Genomic DNA, 17,962 nt, shown 5'->3' on the forward strand with positions numbered 1-17,962 from the left:
AGGGCATGCTGACATTATTGGTTCTTGTATATAGTTACATAATGATCTCTGAAGCCAGCTTCAAAAACTGTTCCAGACAACCAGTTGACAGATGTCAAAATCTTACTACAGAGTTTACTTTCTAAGATAGTTACCTTAAGGTACATTTAAGAATCCCTTTTCCAAGTTAAAAATATAAACCCCAGAATAAAATGTTATAATATTTTCTGTCTCTGAAGGAATTCTGTGGCATGGTATGTTCTTTCACCTTTTATTTTCAATTATAGGTATGATCATCCAATGATCATTGAGCTAAAAAACATGCACCATTAATACGTTGATGTTGAAAAAAAATACATTACATGTTATGATCTTTGCTAGTCACATTACTGATACAGCATACACTTTTTTTCTGTGTAAAAATTCATATCTTGCATCATTTTAAGTAATCAAAGACAATATAATCACAAATCACTTTATTCATAATATTATCCTACCTTTATGTTCATATCTCGTAACATAATAAGATCTTCTGTGAATGTCCTCTTGAAATATAAGAGAATACAGCAATGATGGAACTATGGTGCCCAATAATATTGTGGAAACTTATTTTGGATCATATTCTACTTCAAAAGTAACAGTTTGGCCTCAAATTAGACAGCTATAAAATGACCACAGAATTATACAGTAAATGATTAAACACTCTCTCCTCCTTTCAACTTTTTATATCAAACAGCTCAAAACCTAGTATACACCAAGAAAGTAGCTTCATTTTAAATGGTTTTGCATATTTCTCAAATAATGAAGATGGCATCTAGAAAAAGGAATTGGAACAATCCAGGTGTATTGTGTGCTGTGAATGTTCTTGTTTCTGTAATTGTAAATGAAGCTGTTTCATCTGGTTTATATGCTGCTGTTCCTGCTCTTGCAGCTCAGGGCAGTACAAGTGATTAGTTACCTGATTCCAGATTCATATAGGCTCTGCTATGAGAACTAGACACCAGCATTTAAATGACTGAACTTATGTGAGAACATAAACCACTCTAGACCATTTATACAAATGAAACAGGCCAAGCATTTTATCATATATCCTTACAGGGAAGTGCCCTGTGTCAACTCTGTATAATGTATTTTTTACTCTAAGAAAATATTGAGGTGTGCTTTATATTAATTTTTATTTTCTCTAAATGTTTGACATAAATACCACCAAAATGATATTTTCAGATCACAGTCTCAAGTGGTCAAAGCTCCATGTTTCACTCAGTTGAACTTCAGTTGGGAGGTCTCTATGAGAAATATTTCCCTCAAAGGAAACCATCTTTTCCTGTAAATTAAGTTTCTGAGGAGTTTCCCTGCAATACAAAAGGGTAGATTTCAACGGAGTCCAAAAGACAGAATTTGCATATAAAAATCAATCATTCTATTTTGGGCTGAATATCAATATTACCTGCTTAAGCTTTCATATTTGTAATTTCATATTCCTAAAGAGTTTGAAATGTCAGTGAATATTCTCCAAATCCTCATTTCTACCTTTTAACAGAAGGTCTAGAATGTCAGTTTGAAAAATTGCAGGAACTGTATGAAGTTTTGTCAAAAATTTCAACACATAATTTAAACAGCCTGCTAAATTAGCACAATTGAAATTCAGACTTTAATATTATGGTTTATAGACTTGAGCTTCTGCCTCCTTGAAGTTAGTAGAAAGGTAACTGAGCAATAATGTATGTGAAAGGATTAGAAGAAATATACTGAATTTTGTAAGCCACGCAGGCAGATCAGTCCCTTTATTTATAGCAATAAACACTATGCGCAACATGAATACAGTGAGCAACCAAACAAAAATAACTTCTAAATGGAGAGAACTACTATTAGGAAGGTTAAGAATATGGGGTAGGGGCAGGGCAGGGGAGAGTAATGAGGGAAAAGTAGTGACAACTGTCACTGAACAATAAAACATTAAAAGAATAAAAGTTAAGAATTAGGACTAATTTTATTAACTAAGAAAATAAACAGTTTCATTTTTTAAGACTTTTTTTACAGTAGTAGCTTTAGGCTCACAGCAAAATTGAGCAAAAGATACAGAGGTTTCCCATGTACCCCCTCCCTCCACACACATATGGCTCCCCCATTTTAAACACCCTCCGCTAGAGTCTATTACAATTAATGAACCTACACTGACACATCATAGTCACCAATATCCTGAGTTTACATTAGGGTTTTTGTTGGTGTTGCACATTCTATGGGTTTGGGTAAATGTATAATGCCACATATCTCTTATAGTGTCGTACAGAATATTTTCATTGTCTTAAGCCTCTATGATCAATAATTCAAGTTTTATACCTAAATTTCTGAGGTGATTTTTCTAATAATCATTTCCCTTGATGAGGATCAGGCCTAAGAATATTATGTGGTATCAAAACTTTAAATTTGTTGTGGAAAAAAAAGAAAACTCAGGACTCACAAAAATCCAACCAGTATTTTCCAATTGCTAAGACCATTAATACTGATATCCTATATTCAGCCCTCTCCTTCACCTTGGCATGCAACAGGACCCAATTTGCTTTTCACTTCCATAATCTAATTTTGTCTCTTGTCTCCATGACTGTTTCCATGACATAATCTCTTGCACTGGTATTCTAATTGGTAGCCCTTAAAAATGATGTGTTGTGGCATGCATCTTACAAGGGTTGGGAGAGATAGCACTGTCCTCCAGCAGTTCAAAGCCTGGTAGAAGAAAGATACTTGTAGGCAAACTCACTCGCCTTATACATAGGGAATAATAACAAACAGATAATCAGAGTAGGAGTGACTTTGTCTATGTGGTGGTAGGAGCTTGTAATAGAAGATAGCTGGTAAGGAAAGACCACCTAGAGAGGAAAATATGTGAGAAGAGTGTGGAAATAGAAATCTAAGTTTCTGGAGCAAACAATGGTGATAACATACTCCATATAGAACAAATAGCATATACAACATCATGAAGGACATGTAAACAGTGTGATATTAGGGAAACATGAAGAATAGAAAGGTGTACATTAAATAAAATTGGAAGATGAGCAAAGATCAGGTCGTAAAGGAACCTTATGCCATAATAAGGACCTTTGACTTTATTATTTAGGCTACTTAGGATAGGGGTTGTCAGTAAAGGTTTTCAATATGAAAAAATGGATGATAGATTTGAAAATGTTGTGTTAGTTGCAGGTAAGGGCTAGATCTGAGGCAGGGGTCAGGGATGGCATTGAGCAGTGTATGTCTATGACTGACAAGTGAAAGTGATGGACAACAGAGGGCTACTCTCTGAAGCACTTCCTGGCACCCTTTCTGAATTCAGACACTTCTGTGTCTCCATAGCACCAACTACTACCACAGTCACAGAAATCATCACATATTAGGTGTTGGTATACCTGTCTATGTTTGTTACTCACCATTCTCCCCAGCTACCAATCCATGTATTAGATAATACATTCCTTGCATGTGAAGTTTGTGTTCTTTTCCACATCTTGCAAACCTCAGTGTGTCATGAAGCATGGCTCAATGAATGTTTGAATATATCTATAAGAATTTCATTGAAAATTAAAAGTTCACTCTGTAACATTAATTCTTGTTGTTTCTAACTACTGCTATAACCTAAAATCAGCTGCATCTTTGTTACTAGTTTAGATACCTACTAAAATTGTATAAATTGCACGAGATTAAAATTTTTATATTTAATTCCCCAAGATATGTCTCACCATATAAATGTTTAGAAACTCAATCTTTTATATAATGAATATCTAAAAGTTGACTTATATAAAAAGGAGGGCAACTAAATTCAAGTACACTCTGATTATCAAAACATTGCAAAGCAGGTTTTAGGGTTTATGGGGGTATTTGGGGGCTATTTATTTGGGGATTATAACCAGAGATCCAAGAATGGCTGGATTGCCTCTTTTTACAAAATAGTCCTAGTGGAGTAGTATGAAGTTTATTTTTTTTTTAATTACAAACTGAAACTAAAGAAATTACTTCAGTAAAGGGTCTCAAAGGTTTCTGAGAACGTAAGTAAAGCTTGAATAAAAGACAAACTGATGTATGTGGCATAGGCTTAGGCATCAAACAAAGCCTCAAACTTCTACCTCAAAATAATGCTTGAGATACATTACTTAGATATACTTATAAAGAGAGGGAGATTAGCAGATCCCCAGAGAATCCCTGGTTCTATTTAAACATCTAACTACAAGGAACCAGTAGAGATAAAAGTTCTTTGCAGCCTGCCTTAACTAGTTGATTCCACCACTGAATTTGGAGTAGAACAGAAACACCCAAGGATCCAAGGCAGCAATTTGTAAAAGAGCTGTGTTTTTCTTATAACCAGAGATGTCTTTGGAATAATTTTGTGCTTGACATTATGTCCAAAACAAGCTAGAAGATCCTTTCCCTAGAGAATAGATATTATTATTACTAATTATTTTGTGAATGAATAAGGTGCAGTTTAGAGAAAATTAAATAAATAGCTTGTCAAAAGGTATTGAGGTTAGGGAAGCTGGAATTTTCACCAGGTTTCATTGTGCTCTGAAACCTTGCAGTAGATTCCTTGTTGCTGTCATGTAATTCACAATATCCACCCAGCTGAACTCTGGCTAAACACTTAACTACTCAGGATTGTCAGCAAATAAAATGATTGCTGTTTAAACCACTAAGTGTGCGGCAGTCCAATATGCAGCAATATTGAATATTGTATTCTTTAATGAAGCAGGCATGTCCTCACTATTTAGTAGGTTAGAGGGAAGGGGCCCCACTTAACTTAATGTGGAAATACATTCTAAACCCACAGTTGATATGAGATCACTTGTAATTGTCAGGAGGGCTTCCTAGATAGGTAAATAAACAAAGTATTTTGATTTTTTTCAATGAATCAAGATCATATTACATAACTATGCCAGAGAAATAAAACTTGACAAACATTGAAGAATACTCTACTGACACAATTTTCAACAAGAATAGAAACTAAAAATCCTGTATCATTTATTTTTAAAAGCCAGTGTTCCTAAGTTAGGGCCCCAACAAAACCAGAAGAAATTATAGTCCTAAACACTTTGATTCTCAAAATGTAAACAAAGGTATGATAATTTGTTTTTTCCACACACTGCCAATGGACCTCCCTTCTGTTACCCAGATATTTTTTAAAACAATTCATCTAATATCAAACATGTAGCAGCTGTAAGAATTTGGCTCTTTCAAAAATGCTTTTACACAAATGACAATAATAGCAAATACCTGCAAGTGTTGTGGTATATCTGGTTGATTATTATTGTCATCAGTGTGTCCTTTTGAAATATGAGATTTTAAGTCTAATTGTTGAGAGGGACTACAGATTGATATGTTCAAACCTAAATATGATTGAAATATAGATTTAAGTGTCTTGAGTAATCAAACACTCACATGTTCATTAATGAAATTCATATTTGTGATTGTGAATTATACAGAAAGTTAACATAATTAAAAGGGAGCAAGAACCATGCTGATTAATAATTCATTAGCATTCTTTCACCTTCCTTTAAAATATGCTATTACCTGCATTGTGGGAAAGCAGATAATAGACTATAATTTATCACTTTGTCAAGAACTAGAAATGATCCTATATTTAAAATCCTTGTTTTAATTATCTAGCCTGTTATTTTGATAACCAATATTATAACATCAGGAGGTTCATAAAATAATGTGGGAGAGAGATTTTGACATATTTAGTCTACATTTCTTGATTCCAAAGTGAGATTGTAATGAGGAATTCCCATTAACTCTTGAGCTCAGCATTTAGATAATTGAATAATAAACCACAATCAATGAGGACCTTTAAGGATTGTCGCTCTGTGTTCAGACTGAACTTATAAAAAACACATAGCTTGCAAACATTTTTGGCTCAACCCCATTTGGTATTCAGAATGTAAATGAGATTTGTTATCAGGCAGGAAACCTGAAACTGATTTAAAGTAGATATTAATCTTTATATTAAGGACATATTTACATTTCTTGCATAGTACAGTAGGTTAGCACTAAGGAGGATCTGTATTTAATTTTTTAAAAATGGCTTAGCCCAACTGATACGCAGTCCATATTTCTTATTTAACTGTTTTGTTTATTTCAGAGTCCTTTATTTTCCCATAGTCATGTTAAGTTTTCCTGGATAGAATATATACTGCAAATAGAAGCCAAACCACAGTAAAATGACTCTGCCTAAGCCTAAGAGTTCCAGCCATTTCCTTTTATATTTTATAATAAGATATGACAACTCAATTTAAAGAAAATATACAATAGTTGCTGACTACAGTGAAAAGTTTATATTAAAATAATGTGTTGCTGTGGGGAGGTGGATAATTGAGCATACAGTAGGTAATTTCTGGCAGGGCTTCTGAAATAAGCAAAAATAATATCTGTTAACAGAGGATAAATGCAGATAATGTTACTTTGTTCAGTAATTAGAATTTTACAGATCCCTGTTTAAATGCTGATGCAAGAGAAAATGAAGGATACATCTAGTCATTAAAGTTAAGCTGATTCTAAGTTTCTCAATAAGACCTGATCTTTGACTGGGCCCCATTCCTACCACTGTGTGACACCTCTGGTTTTCTTCTGCATTCTAATGAAGACTTAGTAAATTTGAGAAGTCCAAACAAAACTTAACTGAAACTGTTAATTCAGGAAGTGACTAGGAGCTGAGATTTGAGACCCTAAAGTTCTAGATAGCCTTCCCTGCTTTCAAATATAAACTTTGACTATTTTGTGGTCCTCGGGCATCACATTTAATTCTAGGTAATAGACCTTTAACTCTTTGACATAGTCGAGGAAAGGGAGGTAAGGTGACAAGATATCAATCTTCTCAAGGAAATTGCAATTGACTATTATTTTCTTTCCTTCAAGAGAATTTATAAAATCAACATAGGCACAATCTTCGTGAGCTACTGTATTCATGACAGCAGTAGTACGTTGAATGACAAGTTAGTGTTAAGAATAGGAAAGTAGGTTTTTTTTTTTCCCAGCTACATTACAAAGTGACAGTAGTCATATGCTGAGTACTGACTCACAAACAAAAATCTTAAAGCTGAATTTATTCCCTCAAATTATAGGCAAAATAACCCCAGCCTCTGTGCATTATGGTTTTATTTGAAAATAATTATAGAAATATAGACATGCTTAATATGGATCACTATGTTGCCTTGCAAAACAGAAGAATTGGGGATTTGGGGTTATTATCATTTAGTGCACTTTGAATAATTTCTCCCACCATATTTTCTAGTGACTTGGCCAAGTGAGGAGGTTTTTGCAAGCCTAAATAGGATAGATTAAAGTAGAGAGAAAATAATTAGGGAAGCAATTAGAAAAGTATTTCAAAATGTATTGGTGTGAAAGTTTCCATTATCATTTATCAGTGGTTCTTTAACTGGGACCTAGAGACAAGCCTCTAATCAAGCATTACTGCAAATGAGAGACACCTGAAGCTCTATAATCATAATCTTCTCCATAGGCTTGGAAGCTGCCCATTCCATTCCCGCTAAATCCTTTTTATCCACTTGATCAAGTGTCCTGTCACCACTTGCTGTTACCTTAGGTCATCTGGAATGAGTATTGACTGCTTCCTTCCATTACTAGTCTATGCTTATCTTTGGTTACTATACTCAGATTTTTTCTATAAGGTTAATTAATATGGCTCTGCTTTTTTACTTGAATGGAAGAACCTCCTCAACCCCAACACTAAGTTAAATCTCTCTGTTACAGAGTTCCATAGGACCTTATATTACACCCATTTTTAAAAATGTAATTATTCAATAAATACATGTGGAGTGATTTTTCTGTTCTAGGTAGATCAGTTAATAAAATATGGAAAAATTCCATGCCTCCTGGAGATGACTTAACTGCATGCTATTTAAGGCCTTCATATATCCACTAAAATAAAAGCTCTTTGAAAGCAAGAATCATAACTTTCTTTTTCACCACCATTTCCCTTGTACTTTTCAGAGTATCAGGAATATTGAAAAAGTATCATGACTATTGATTGAATTATCGAAAAAATAAATAAGCATTGAACTTTTTCAGAACCACAGGTTTTTTATTTGTTCATGAGCAAGATCCAGTTGCATAAAATTAACAATAACAGTATATATAAAAAGTGACTAATGGAACTACTAATTTGAAACACATAAGTAAATATGTACTAGCCATATGACAACATTAGTTACTTAAAAATGAACAATTTCTACAGAAATATTTGGATTTGTTTTATGCTCTGTCTTTTCAACAGACACCAGGCAATGTTTACGAATTTTCTAGCATTCAGTTTAAGTGTATGTAGTACATTGAAACTCATTTATGCATGTTAAAGTGACACCAAGGAAATACATAACATCAGAGTAAGGCAGAGATTATTTTTTACCTTGTCGTAAACACACACACACACACACACACACACACAATCTTTGTAAAATGCATTCAAAGAACATTGAGTTGAATTATTTCTGTTGTTAATAAGGTGTTTACAAATGTTGAGTCATTTGAACTCTGTTAATGAGAGCAGGGAGTTCCTAATAGTGAAAATGCTTAAATTCTGCAGTAAATTTTGCTTTAGGGAACGGCTGATACATTCTAAAGACTATGTCCAAGATTTTCTTGGCATGGTTTCCAGAATTCTAAAGAATGACTACACTGCAGTTTGTGTATGGTATCATCATATCCAGCAGGCTTGTCCAGACTGAGTCCATTTCTAATTGCTTCTTACCTTTCAGAGAATCTATGTGCATTAAAAAATGAGAACTAGAGAGCAGTATACATTCTGAAGGCTTAGAATCAGGAAAAGTTATGATAAAGTCCTATATCAGAAAATATTTTGAACATGGTTCTTCAGTACAAGTGACATTTATGTAGCACTTTAGAATTTATAAAACATATTCATGTTAAAATCTCATTTAAAATCTCAAACAGTATTTTATAGGTTAACCATATCTCAATAAAGTGTTTTTGAATAGAAAATAAGAGAAGAGGAAGTATAGACAAAAAAGACAACTCACTTGAGTTTTCTCAACTGCATAAAAATGGGAACTAGGTGAAAAAACAGGATTAAGAAAACTTTTCTTTAAGATAGGAGAAATATCACTTTAACTCCTTATAGATGAGGAATCTAAAAGAGCCTAACTTATAGAAAAAGAGAATACAATATTGCTTGCCAGGAGCTGAAGAGTAGGGGGATCAGGGAGTTGTTATCCAAAAGGTACAAAATTTCATTTATGATTAATGCATAAATTCTCGGGACCTGCTGTATAGCATCATGCCTGTGGATAACAGTACTGCATTGTGCAATTCAGAATTTGTTAAGAAGGTGGATCTCATGTTTTAAAAAAGAGAGAGAATGGATGGGCAGATCCAAGGAAATCCTGGGAGGCATTGAATACATTTTTCCTTGATATGGTAATGGTATGTACCATCAGAGCATATTGTCCAAATTAATCAAATTGTGCATATTAAGTGTATGCAGTTGCTTGTACTTCATTTATACCTCAATAAACTATCAGGAATAAAATGTTAAAACAAAGTCTGCCAATTTAAAAATAAAAAAATAAATATAAAGCTTGAATCATTTGGACTCTGTTAATGAGAGCAGGGAGTTCCTAGTGATGAGAATGCTAAAGTTCTGTGCTTGCATAAAGACAAATCTTGCTCTCAAATGTCTTATTTTTTTTTGTTTCCAATTTGATTTGTAGCCTATATTAGATTGTGGAGAAAGGAGGCAAATAGGAGCATGATATACAAGGTCAGTCTGGAAAAAATCCAGCCATTGTTAGTATAACAAGAACAGTTTATGAGGCATTGATGTAAGCTGGCAGCCAAGGAGAGTGGACTGGAATGCACATGGGTGAACAATGACAATTTCAATGTACTAGTAAGTGGGGGATGGTAAATGTAGTTTAGTGAGAATGTGTACTATGTGGTCATCACATTCAAAATGACTGAGTGAGTAGAGCAATGAATCTGAATCAAAGTTTTCATTAAGCTTGAACATTCCTCTGCAGAAACTACTTGGATGATTCAAAAGGCAGCAGCTGTGGGCAACTGGTGATTGGTAGCTTTATCACAACATTGTGCCTTCTCATGAATCACATCTTGTACAGAATCTTTTTGTGAAACAGCAAATCACCCTGGTGACTTAGTACCATTATAGCCCAGAATTGGCATCTAGCAATTTCTGGGTTTTCTCAAAACTAAAATCACCTTTGAAAGGGATGAGATTTCAGATCATTGATGAGATTCAGGAAAATGTGAAAATGCGATGGGAGAGTTGATGGCAACTGGGAGAACTGTGTGAGGTTCCCAAGGTGCCTACTTTGAAGGGGACTGAGGCAAAATTGTCCTGTGTACAATGTTTCTTGTATCATCTTTAATAAATGTCTTTATCTTTTATATTACATGGCTGGATACCTCCTGGACAGACCTCCACAGTTCTGATTTAAAGGAGAAAGGATAGAAATTATGAATCAAGCTTCCACTTGAAATGACTCAGAAAAAGCAATGACTGACTTTGCTAGTATGACTGAATTTGCATGGAAATAATCAGATTAACTTTGATGGCATCAGTTGGATCACACTTGGAAAAGGAGATAAGTAATTATAGAAAAGTAACTTGCATTTATTTAAAATGTATATTAATTCTGTGTAATCCCCTTCCCCTGAAATGGCCATAAATTGAATATGATATTATCAGTAAGGAAACTTTCCTGAAAAAATTAGTTTTCTCATTTGTAAATCACAGTAGTAGACTAGATATTAGCTAATGTTTCTTCCAGTTCACATCAGGGGAAAACACCATTTAGGAATGTAGGGAGAGAACTATAGATTGATGGCTAAGACAATAGCATGATCAAATGCAAAGAAGCATTAAAGTAATTTACTGGAAACAAGAAAGGAACTGTAAGAGTGTACAATGAGGCTCGTGATTAGGAAAGAGAAACTGTCTTCTCACGTTATAAGGTAGATAAGTCCTGGCACTGATACCCATTAGATCCAAACCATCTAATACATCCTTCAATATCTGCCAGTTGAAATGTTGGTTGGCCAGACCAGTCACACTGGCACATCAGCACTATCAGGGAATTTACTAGAAATGCCTAGTATTGGGGCCCACCCCAGATCAACTGAATTAGAATCTTAGGTCTACTTCAGGTTCAAGTGTAAGAAGCACAATTCTAACTGACCCACAGAAAATTGGCAAGATGATCCTATGGGAATAGTGTTCCCTGGAGTTTCAAAGTGGTAGTGGCCTTAGACATACCATGTTTCTAGGTAGAAAGTTTCATATGAAGTTACTGATTTTCCCCCAAATAAACTTGTGAAGTTAAAATACCAGAAAAGTAGGTGATATAATATGAACATAAGTTCCATGTGGGCAGATGGTTTTGCCTATGTTGTCTGTTGCTCTCTCCACAGTATATGTAAGAATACCTGCCATGTGCTAGCCATGGGTGTATCTTGTGATTTAGTGTAAAGCAGGGGCAGAACAGTGACACATTACATTGGTTGTATCATCACTATCTCACTCTCTCTTCCCTTCAATCTCTCTGCTCTGGGGTTTCAGCTTCCAAATAAAGCTTCAGGACCTTGCTCCAGATTCTGTTCTCTTGGTTACTGGGCTAAGGCAGTCCCATTTGTGGATAATCTATGCACAAAAGTGAAGACATATATGCTTAGATGCTTCTTAATCTTTGATAATTGTATAGTGTTCTCCTGGGGAAAAAGTACCATCAAAATCTCTCCTTGCCTATGCTAGCCATTCAGTATTCTTTATGTGAATCCATCAGAGTTGAAAAAAATCAAAAGGGCATAAGTCATTGGCCCCTTAGAGGAAGAAACATTCAATTATTCAGCAGAATGGCCAATACTAGTGATACAAGTTGAGATGAAGGGTCAAATGTAAGTGTTGCTATTATTTAAAAAAAAAAACAAGCAAACAGAAAATGTAATTGTGATATTTGATAACCAACAGGACAATTTAAATTCAGCTAGCGTTTCTTTGGCCAATCTCTTTTACTTTTTGGTTTTCTGTCTTCTAATCCCAACTAAAGACATTGTCTGAATTCAAGCCCAACCCTTACATTCTCCCCCTTCCCATCATTTCTACATTCTCTCAGCAATCATAAGCACTCATGTGACATTGTTTTGTATAATCTGTGTCTAAATAACTCTCACTATATTATATGTGGCTATGACCTCTCCTAAATTTCTTCTGTATATTTTCTTTAATTTTTAAAATATTTTACCTACACTGTTCCTCTGATTCTTCCCATTTTATGCATCAAATACTGAACTCATCTGTACCACTAGACAGTTCTTTTCTTACCTCCTTTGTAACAAAGATATTTTCTCTCTATATACCCCCATGACAGTTGAACAAACTTGACTGATCTTATCAGTTATTTCATTTCTGTGGGTTCCTCATGGAATACAGACTGCCCATTCCAGGACATTTTTCTCCACTCCTGGATACCTTTCTTGGTCTTCCAGATGCCATTCAACAGGTCCTGACCTTTTAGTTCCTGATTGCATGGCAGGTGTCCTCACCAAGCTCTTTGGATCCTTTTACAACATTAATTTCACTCATTAACTAGATTCTTTAAATGGCAACCATTTCACCTGAATTCACAGTCTAAAAAGCAAAGCTTTTATTTACTAAATTACCACTAAAAATGTATCAACTAGATGAAGGGAGATGCAAAAAGACAGAAGTATGTTCAATATGCCTGAAAACTTTGACAAATGAAAAAGGAAGAATTGTAGGGGAAGGGTAGAGGTGCCAGTATGCTGATAAGAGACAAAAACCTGGACAAAAAGACACCCATTTGTTTCAAAAACCTGAAAGCCTAGGTTCTTCTTCACCACTTCCATTTGTTTTTCTAGGAATCATTGTGATAAACGCCTATCAATCTCTTTTCAGTAACACACTCCAATTAGTCCCCTAGTCATTCTTTTGGATTGTTCCCAAAAGTTGTTAATATTTCCTGACTCTGAAAGAAACTCTAAGGAAGAAAAATTTAGCTCAAGATATCCATAGTCTATTTTTAATAAAATGTACAGCCAACAGGATTTTTTTTTAAATCTCAGTCAGTATACAATACCAAGAGCAACAATCACATCATGGTCATTATTTGGAGTTTAGGCTCTGGGTCTACCTGAAGTCCATAACTGTTTGAATAATATTGGATAATTAACTTCCTTGTGAGTCACTTTGCTCATAAAGATAATAAGAGCACCAACCTAATTGTTTAATTGATCAAATGAAATAATATGCTTCAAGTGTTTTAAAACAACAGCTATAATAAATATGAGCTATTAAGTTTTTATTCTAAGAACTAATTTGTGCCACTTGAGGACCCTAAGGTAGGCATTTTGGTGTTATCCACCTTGAATAGCTGTGGGGAGCCATGTAATATTTGTGAAATGAGTGAACTGAAGTCTTCAAATACTAATGATTAAAAATAATTCTGACATTTTCCAGCTGGATCAACACTCTAAGTGAATTAGTGAAGAGGATTATAGTGGTCTTGATTGTGTTGCTAGCAGAACATTCAATCTGGTAAATGTTTAATCATCATAAAATACCTAAGCAAAGGAACATAAGTAAGCATATCATTAAGTAATGGTTATTAAACATTTTCTATTTACTGAGCATTGACAGTGAAACCATGCATTTATGTTTGACAATCAGTGAGTCAAAGATAAGCCTGATAAATTCCTGTTTTCATGAAACTTATTGTCTCCATATGACCCAAACCAGGTATGAGAAAGCAGGTGAGCCTGAGGAAATGGATGGACTGCCACCGAAGAAACAGTAAAAGGAAAAGTTACAATGTTAGGATGTTTTCTTTTAAAAAAATGTGTTTTATTGATTATGCTATAACAGCTGTCCCATTCCCCCCCTTACTCCTCTCCACCCTGCATACCCTCTCCCACCCACATGCCTCCCCTTTAGTTCATGTCAATGTGTCATACTTTTAAGTTCTTGGCTTTTCCATTACCCATACTATTCTTACCCTCCTCCTATTTTCTACCTACCATCTATGCTACTTATTCTCTGTACCTTTTCTCCCTTTCTGCTCCTTGAATTCCCCTGTTGATAACCCTCCATGTGTTCACTTCTGTGGTTCTGTTCCTGTTCAAGTTGTTTGCTTAGTTTGTTTTTGTTTTTGTGTTAGGTTTGGTTGTTAATTATTGTGAATTTGCTGTCATTCTACTGTACATGTTTTTTATCTTCTTTTTCCTAGATAAATCCCTTTAACATTTCATATAATAAAGGCTTGATGATGATGAACTCCTTTAACTTGACCTTATCTGAGAAGCACTTTATTTGCCCTTCCATTCCAAATGATAGCTTTGCTGGATAGAGTAATCTAGGATGTAGGTCCTTGCCGTTCACGACTTGGAATACTTCTTCCCAGCTCCTTCTTGCTTGTAAGATCTCTTTGAGAAATCAGCTGACAGTCTTATGGGTACTCCTTTGTAGGTAACTCTTTCCTTTTGCCTTGCTGCTTTTAAGATTCTTTCCTTATCTTTAATCTTGGCAAATGTAATTATGATGTACCTTGGTGTGTTCCTCCTTGGGTCCAATTTCTTTGGGACTCTGTGAGCTTCTTGGACTTCCTGGAAGTCTATTTCCATAGCCAAAATGAGGAAGTTTTCCTTTATTATTTGTTCAGATAACTTTTCCACTTGTTGCTCTTCCTCTTCTCCTTCTAGTACCCCTATAATTCAGATGTTGGAATGTTTAAAGATGTCCTGGAGGTTTCTAAGCCTCTCCCCATTTTTCTTGAATTCTTATTTCTTCATTCTTTTCTGATTGGATGTTTCTTTCTTCCTTCTGATCCACTCCATTGATTTGAGTCCCAGTTTCCTTCCCATCACTATTGGCTCCCTGTACATTTTCCTTTATTTCACTTAGCATAGCCTTCTTTTTTCCCTCTAATTTGTGGCCAAATTTACCAATTTTGTGAGCTTCCTGATTACCAGTGTTTTGAACTGTGCATCTGATAGGTTGGCTATCTCTTCATTGCTTAGTTGTATTTTTTCTGGAGCTTTGATCTGTTCTTTCATTTGGGCCATTTTTTTTTTTTTGCCTTGTCACGCCTGTTAGGTAGTGAGGGGCAGAGCCTTAGGTGTTTGCCAGGGCAAGTCAACTCCTTCGCTGGGTTGTGAAACTGTATGTGGGACAGGGGTCTGAGAGGGAACAATGGTGCTTGCTCCACTCTCTGCTGGATTTCAGTCACTTCCCCTGCTTCCCAAAAACAAATTGGGCCCTCCTGGTGCTGATTCCCATGTGGGTGGGTTTGTATACATCCTGGGACCCTGTGGGTCTCTCCAATGAACTCTCCTGTGAGGCTGGGAGTTTCTCAGCACTTCAACACCTACAGTTATTTTCAATCAGTGTTTTGAGGCTTTACTTCCCTGCTCTGGGAATCTGGGTTGTGTGGTCTGTCTCGTTCCGTAATTTCATCTGTTTATCTGCACGCAAATGTAGGACCAGATGGGCCAAGTTCCTCTACAATCCACCACCTTGGTGGTTCCACCAGCTGCCTTGCCACGAGCCCTCTCTGTCTGGCTCCCCAACTTCACCCCTCCTACCTGTCTGGATGAATATGTCTACTTTAACTCCTTGGTTGTCAGGTTTCCATACAGTTCAATTTTCTGTCAGTACTCATTGATTTTTTTGTTTGTTTTTAAATTGTTGTTGTCCTTATTTGGTTGTTCCAGGAGGCACAGTGTGTCTACCCATGGCCTCCACCTTGGCTGGAAGTCAAGGATGTTTTCTAAGGATGCCTTTCATCTATTGCCTGTGGCAAAGTTCTGTTTATTTTAAAATGACATTCATGAGTTCATAGTAAATGTGACATGTTAGACTGTCAAAGGTTAAAAGCTTCAGCTTATTTTTGGACTATAAGAAGCACTCCCCCCCAAATTTGGGAGGAAAATAGGGGTAAGTCTGAATGCAGCTTACCTGGCTTGCTGGGGTGGGAAGGGGGGGGCGTTGTGGCCTATGTTATTTATGTTATTAAATATTTTACCACATTTTTTGCTTCAAAAATTTTTTTCCTATTGTCCTATTCTAAAATCTAGGTGAGTCTTATGGTCTGGTGCTTCTTATAGTCCAAAAATCTGGCATATATATGCTATATATATAATATATATTTAAATATATTTATATATATTTAATGCAGAAAGTGTCAGGCCTCCCTCCAGGATCACACTTGTCCATAATTTTCCAGAGAAACTGATGGCCTGAGTTACTAAAGTAGTCAGGCAGAGTTTAAAAACACTTCTCCCAATACCTTCTTTCCTCTAAGGACTTCAGTTGGTCACTGTGTCAGCCAGGCTCTGGTACTGCTTCTAACAGCTTTGCTCCTTTATTGAGAGGTCACCACAGACCCTGGGCAGGCTAAGGCAGAGTTCACCTTTGTTTTCTTCTTTGGCTGTGTCATATACCTGCACAAGTGGAATCCCCCGTTACAGTGATCCCTGAGGCCAAGAAGTCCTATTAAATGCAGCAAGAACTGGTCAGCTGTTTGCTCCTGGTAAAATCCCACTGCTATAACTAATAAGTATTTCACAAGAAATAAATGAGCATGCCATTCATCCTATGATTACAAGGTGAGCTGCAAGGGAGTTGCTGGCCAGCAGGCCCTTCAGGTAACCCCAGTTACTGAATTCTTACCCCGAGTTATGCAGATTGTCCCCTTGTGGCATTAAATCATTTTCCTACTACTACCATGGTGAATCTGGTGGTGGATCACATGATGAGACAAGGGGAAGATTTGCTATATCAGGGAAAAGGAATGGTATATTTCTGACAGTTGGGTCAATAGAACAATTAGTTATAATTTATAATATTCTAATCATAAAATAATTTTAATTAAAAGAGTCAAGGGAAACACATGTAATGATCAATATTCCCAAAATATTAACTACATATACAGTACCAGGTTTTCTATAAAGCAGATATAAAGTCATTATTTACTGCCACATAACCTTCACCTTATTTCTATCATTCAAAACAGAATAGAATATAAGAATGTATAACAATAGCATTATTACGTTATTCTCACCTATGTCTTTGACGTTCTATATCCATCCTGTCTCTTCTTCAAGGTTTAGAATACCTATGACATTATCTGTGAAATCTTCCCTGAAAATACATTCATTCTTCTTTCAACTCCCTAAGCCTGTTTTCTATATATTTTTTGTAATATAGATCACAGTTACCTTGGACTCTGGATATTTATGAATTTATCTGTCTCTAATGAATAAAAATTAAATCTCTTTAAAATTATACCTACGTTAATTTTCTCTGATATAAATGACTTCTTTATCTTAGTTATTCAGTAAAAATACTTTAACAAATAAAGAAAAAAGTAAAAGTTCAAAAATATACAAAAAGTATATCATTTTTTCTATTTGTCAATTGTGTTTTACAATAAGCCCCACATTTTACTATTTTTCATATCTATTATCTTCTACTTTTTAAAATTTATGTTCCATTAGACTGTGCAAAAAAAGGTAAATAAAAGCCCACTATTTGATTTTATTTACATGAAGTTTAAAACCAGTCAATATCTTAATGAAAACTGAAACAATGTTTGCCTACAGGAGGTGGGAATGGCTGGATGAGGGCAGGAAGGACCTTTCAGGAATAATAAAAATGTTCTGTATCTTTTTTTTAGGATTTTATTTATTTATTTTTAGACATAGTGGAAGGGAAGTAGAAAGAGAAGGAGAGAAATATCGGTGTGTGGTTGCTTCTTGTGTACATCCTACTCAGGACGTGGCCCAAAACCCAAGCATGTGCACTGACTGTGAACTTTGGTTCACTGGCCAGCACTCAACCCATTGAGCTATACCAGCCAGGGCAAGGTTCTGTATCTTCAAGAAGGTCTTTGATATTTATATGTGTATATTTGTGAAAGTCTATTGAATTGTATCC

Source organism: Phyllostomus discolor, chromosome 7 (assembly GCF_004126475.2).
Source record: "Phyllostomus discolor isolate MPI-MPIP mPhyDis1 chromosome 7, mPhyDis1.pri.v3, whole genome shotgun sequence".
Lineage (NCBI taxonomy): Eukaryota > Metazoa > Chordata > Mammalia > Chiroptera > Phyllostomidae > Phyllostomus > Phyllostomus discolor.